This window comes from Hibiscus syriacus, unplaced genomic scaffold (genome assembly GCF_006381635.1).
Source record: "Hibiscus syriacus cultivar Baekdansim isolate YM2019G1 unplaced genomic scaffold, ASM638163v2 tig00117034_pilon, whole genome shotgun sequence".
Lineage (NCBI taxonomy): Eukaryota > Viridiplantae > Streptophyta > Magnoliopsida > Malvales > Malvaceae > Hibiscus > Hibiscus syriacus.
In genome coordinates this window covers 8587767-8594077 of record NW_024063533.1, presented here as the reverse complement: position 1 = coordinate 8594077, position 6311 = coordinate 8587767, and the positions used below count along the sequence as shown (strand labels likewise).

The 6311-nt window shown below is 35.7% G+C and overlaps 1 pseudogene; it reads right to left on the bottom strand.

Annotated features, from left to right (window-relative positions):
* Positions 1-5293: 5293 nt before the first annotated feature.
* On the bottom strand, positions 5294-6311 carry LOC120196643 (annotated as a pseudogene).

The following is a 6311-nucleotide window of genomic DNA, read 5'->3' as shown; positions in this document are numbered from 1 at the left end:
TATCAGGTTTCCACTCGATTTTAAATTTTCTAAACGCAAGAGTGCTCAAGCTGCAATGGTTGTTTCTGAACCTGTTTTTGCCTCTGAATTTGTTGTTGCTTCTGACCGATTGGGTTATTCTGCTTCTATGGCACCTACTTTCACTCATGAGCAATACAATCAGATTCTTAATCTTCTGTCTTCTCTGCTAATGTTGATTCTGCTGTGAATCTTGCTGGTATAGTTGATAGTTGTTTATCTACTTATCATAAATCACTTAACTTGATTTTAGACACAGGTGTTATAGAACATGTAATATCTTATTTTCAATGTTTGAAATCTCATGTCTTGTGTTCTTCACGGTCTATCCAATTACTCAATGGTAAAACTATCCTGATTACACATATTGGTTATTATTTTCTATATTCAACCAAAAGTCTTTCTAATGTCTTATAAATGCCCAATTTCACTCATAACTTGCTTTCTATTTCGAAACTTACCTGTGACCTTCATTGTTTTGTTAACTTTTATCCTGATTTTTGCATCTTGCAGGATATCTCAAGTGGACTTGTAAATTTTGTGGCAAAACAAGAGAGTTTGCTTAGAAATTTTCTAGTTTTGTTAAGCATGGACTTGATACAATCTTACCCTAAGGGATAGTACTTGATTTCTCAAATTAGTCTAGCATGTTGAAGCCAACTGTTATGAGGGTTAAAATTATATCCCATATGACTATCTTGAATATGAACTTGCCATGGTATTTTTATTTTGCTTACTACTATCCATTGCTTGAGGACAAGCAATAACTTAAGTTTGGGGGTGTGATAACTCCGTAAAAGGCTATATTTAAGGCCTTTTCACTTAAGTTATTTATTGTCTAAGAGCCCATATAGGATCATATGATGCATATAGGAGCATATAGTTGCATGTGGTGGAAATATATTTTGTCGTGGCATTTTAATTGTAATCAGTGATGCGTTATGGGGAAGGTGTTTTGTCTGATGATATGCGAAATTTGAGAGCAAGGATAAGCGAGGATAATTGTCGTGACATGATGAACAGAATGCAGATGCCAACTCGGACGGCATTTTAGAAACAAAATGATAAAAGAAGATATTTTCAAGAGCCAACTGTCTCTATCTTCACGCGCCTTCAACTGCCAGACACCTAGGAAGGAACATATGCCATCTAGGTTGGCTGATCATATCGGTACGTACACCGAGCCACGAGTCTCCCAGGATGGACCACTGAAAGATGCCCGGTAAGGGACCATTGCCACCTTTGCAGCACCTCTCATGTGAAGGAAACCAACTCGGGGCATTCTAGGAATTTTAACACAAATCCCTAGGTTTATTCCCCACTATAAATAGGAGATTAAGCCACCAGATTATGAGACTAGATTTTTGAGAAAAGAGTGAAGAGGCGACTAGAAGAAAAAGGTTCCTCCTTTTTCTGTTATTCTCTTTTTTCGTGGCATTCCTCCATTAACAAGCTACAGGGAGTGGTGAGCTAGACATCCAAGAGGAGCTAGCAAGCTAAGGCAGTTTGTGGTGGCCGATGGGAGCTCCGACAGTGCACTTCGAGGGCATTTCCTCTATCCCTCTGCTGATTACTTTCATTTATCTTAGTTGGGTTGTATGAAATGAATGATTTTCATGTTTTATTTCTGCAATATTCGAACCCCGCCATGAACTAGCCTTATTTGGTGGGAGTTCATTATGGATACTTAAGTTTTATTTTAATGGATGGTTGTTTTTGTATGTTGTTATTTGTTTTGCTTATGATGCTTAATTCCTTAAGGTTGTAGGAGCTATGAGAGTAACCATTCCTTAGGAGAATACTTAGTGTTTGAGAGAATGACTAAGTAGCATATCTTTAGTGTTTGAGAGAAACTGTAGAGGATCCACATAGGCAAGGGTTCTAGATAGTAACTAGACTTAATTCAACCTTAGACATAAGGCTAGGATTATAATCGACTAAAATGAGTAATGCTCGGTCGAGAGGTTAGATGCTAGTGCTGACGCTGAGTGGTATTATCGTGGCGTATTTTATTGATCTAAACTAATAGGATACATGCACCTACTAACGCCGAGAGGTATTGTCATTGTATCCTCAACCTGTCGAGTCCCTTGACTAGAGATAGCATAGGGAATCTTTTGTGAACTCTGTCGAGCAAGTAAGGAATAGAAGTAAGACCATCTTGAGAAAATAGGCTTAAGTTTCCTAAGTGACTCCTATCATTTATTTCTATAGTAGCTTGTTGCGTGGGGATTGTTAAGTCATTTTATTCAAGTCCAGTGTTTACATTTTGTTTTGCCTTTACATTTTCATTTGATTTCACTAAACACAATTTAATTTGTCACGATATTTCCATCCATTTTTGCCACGACATCTCCATATGCTTCCACATCACACTATCATTTCATCTCCACCAACGTACATTTCCTTTTGCCTAAACATTCTCATTGGTACATACCATCACACTAATTATACTTAGATAAAGTAGTTCTTTGTTGTGATTAAACTTATAAATTTCATCCAATCACTATGGATACGATACTTACTCATCATTGTACTACTTGTTCGATTGTGTATACTTGTACATATTTTGCGACCATATTTAGTAGCCACAAATTGAAGACACTATACAAAGCTTTCTTTAATCGATAAACTTTATCTCCATACCCTTGTTTAGTGAATACATGTGATTGCTCGTTATAAAGTTCTTCTTCTAGGCAACCATTAAGAAATGCCGACTTTACAACCATATGATTAATCTTTCATTTGTTTTGTGTAGCAACTCTCGTGAGAAGTCTGATAGTCTCGATCGTTGCCACTGGAGCAAATACTTCATCATAGTTAATTCCTTGTCTATGATTAATATTTTATCTCGATCGTTGCAACCAGTCTTGCTTTGTTTTTCTCGACTTTTCCTTCCTTGTTTTTCTTTGTCTTATACACCCACTTAACACCAACTAAGTAAGAAAAAAAGTGAAACATCTAGTAATTCATAATCATTGTACCTTTATGTTATTCTTCTCTTCTTCGTAGATCTTCGAACTTCAGTGGGAAGTGCTTTAGAATTGATGTTGATGGTGTATTTTGTTGAGGACCTTGATCATTTATCTTGTTCATCTTGACTGATAATATTGTCATCATATTTATCTTCATTAAAAATAGTCATTTAACTTTCTTCTTTTTCTTTACTCCATCTTCAACCTTATGCTTCATCAAACTCGATATCTCTTGAAATGATTGTCTTCTTGGTAAAAGGATTATAAAGTTTATATGCTTTACTTCTTTCGTCATAGCCGATGAAGATACATTTTGTTACTGTGTTATCAAGCTTCTTTCTAGTTTTCTCAAGAACATGGGCATATGTGATGCATCCAAAAACCTTAAGGTGTCCAACTTCTATTTTTTATCGTTCCACGCTTCATTAGGCGTCATATACTTCACACTTTTTGTTAGACATCGATTTAACAGGTAAAGTGTACAAAGAAACAGCTTCGGCCTCTGAATCCTCATCCATGGCCTGATGTTTGATAGTTTTCACTCGTTTAACGGTGTCATATGATCTACCACCACGTCCTCGAGTTCCTCCTTTGCCTATATTTCTTTCACGATTTCATCGGTCTTGTGTGTAGCTGTTGCTGACTTCACCTTCGTAGATGTTCATCTTGATTTGCGACACTTGCTCCGAATTTTCAAAATCTTCATTTTGTTTCATCGATCAATATTTTAGATAAATCTTTTGATTCTTCAATTGTCATGTTCACATATTCGAATTTTCGTGTTAACGACCGCAAAATCTTTTCCATCACTTTAATCTTGTAGAGTGATTCACCATTTCTTTTCATTTTATTTACCACCAATTTTACACGACTGACATAATCATTGATGCTTTCTCTATTTTTTATTTTTAACATTTTAAACTCAGCTCTGATAGATTGTAAACGTACCTTTCTTGCTTTTTCGGCACCTTAAAGAGACTTTTGTAAAATCTTTCACGCTTGTTTTGCGTTTTTCACATCTGAGATTTTTTTCTAAGGTAGATTCATCTACTCCTTGAAAAATAAATAACAACGCCATCTTTTCTTTCTTGTGGGATTCCTTCAATGTCTTTTTCTCTTCATTGGTCAAAGTTGTTTCTGCTGTTGCATTTTTGGGTTCGACATAGCCTTCTTCGATGACATCCCAACAATCTTGGGAATCAAACAATGCCTTCATTTGGATACTCTAATTGTCATAATTTAACTTTTTCGATCTCAGGATTTGTGATTGAATCATGTTGGTCATTTTCTCCGTTGTATAAACTCGAACTAAGTTCCGATACCACTTGTCGAAAGTGTGAATGGGCACTCGATGAACTTTTATAACTCACACTATTATTGATATGAACAAAATAAGATACAAACACTAGTTGCAGCTAGTTTACAAACACTAGTTGCAGCTAGTTTACAAACACAACCCTACTATAATTTTATAGCTCTCTTACTCTCTCCAATTTTTTCTTCTCATATATATTACATTAACTTAAGCTAAACACGCATATATAATATATAGCCTTATTTAATCGTCTTAGCTGTTGTTGTTCCTTCTCGTAATTGTCTTCAATTGCCAAATGAACAATTTCACATTCATAAAATTTTCCTTGTCATTTTAAACTTCTCTTCTTTGTTGTAGGAATATTTCTTGCTACCACCTTAAAGTTTTAAGCATTCATTTGTAAGCTGTCAACTTATAATTAATTGTTGTTGTCAACTTAATTTCTTTATTATGTGTTTCCTTGTTCCTTAATTTATTGGTAAGTGTTTTGTCAACACATAAAGTCAAAAAATCATGTTTGACTTCTGACATAAGTCCCATGGTCTTCCACTCTTCCTGAACAGGTCATTGTTCAACTCCTCGAAGCAAGCTCTGGTTAGTGGCTCAGAGAAATCAACAACAACACCATCAAAGAGTGATTCAATCTCCACGCGGACCCGGTGCTGATTGTTGAGAGCTCTCTTGGCACGCTCAGCTTCCCTCCTAAGCTTTCCAAGAGCTCTATTGTCCTTGCTGATATCCTTTCCATGCTTCTTCTTGATCAATTTAACTTAATTCAAATTTTATTTATATAATGGGTTGGACGTGCAAGTTTGGAAGTTCTTTGCGTAACTGTAACCAAACCCCATTGACGAAAAAAACCCAGGAAGCTTTACTTAAAAAAAACAAAACATCCTTAAATAATGGAAAGCTCAGAAGGATGAGTAAGCATAAATGGTGTTTTGTTTTCCACAATTTAGAAAAGAATGCAACATATTCATGAATTTCAATTGTCATCCAAGAATTTGTACAAAGCCAGAGGATCCTTCTTGGATTTGCGCAAGCTTAGCATTGCCTTGAAAAGGCGTTTGCTTTTGGTAGAATATTGTTCCGCATCTTCCCCCCTTTCCCTTTCACTCACTGCCGACAACGAAACGGTTCTTCAAGGCTCCGACGGGTACTGTTCAGATCAAACAAAATTACGTTTTAGATTATGAATTGCTACAAGTAAAATATTGGAGTTATTCAGTAATTGTCCCCAAAGTTTTGTACTCTTCTTTTAGGAATAATGGGAGAGATGGATCTTGACATAGGAGAAGCGGTTCGTGAGAGTGGAAAGTGTCCAGGAGAGGTTGATCGGTTCTCTGATTTCAGAATAAACAATAATTGTCAATTATTAAAAAAAAGGGTAAAGTAGACAAATGGTCCTCTTACTATAAGATATTGCTCTACCGAGTCTCTCGACTACTATAAGTTACAAAATAGTCCTTCAACTATAGGGAGTTACTTTGTTAAGTACCCGACTATTAAAAGTTACAAAATAATTACCTGAGTATTCATTATGTTCCAAATTTGTCCTTTTACGTTAAAAAATTGACAGCAGTCTAAGCTAGACGTTAACCTGCTGATTGAGATATGATAAAATTTGATCTCATAATCTCAAAGGAATATTATATCACACTCAACATGTTAACATCCAATTCAGACGATAGTTAATTTTTTTAACGGAAAAGAACGAGTTTGAAACATAATGAATAATCGAGTGACCATTTTATAACTTTTAATAGTCGAGGGACTTAACAAATCAACTCTCTATGGTCGATGGATTATTTTGTAATTTTTAATAGTCGAGGGACTCAATAAAATAGTATTTCATAGTCGGGGGACCATTTGTGTACTTTACCCTAAAAAAGTATATGGATTAAAAAAACAAGGTTGAATCCATTACCTAGTTTCTGGTTCATTGAAACGCTGCTCAACAACTGGGGGCGTTGTCTTGGTACAGGTCGTGGAGACCGCAACAT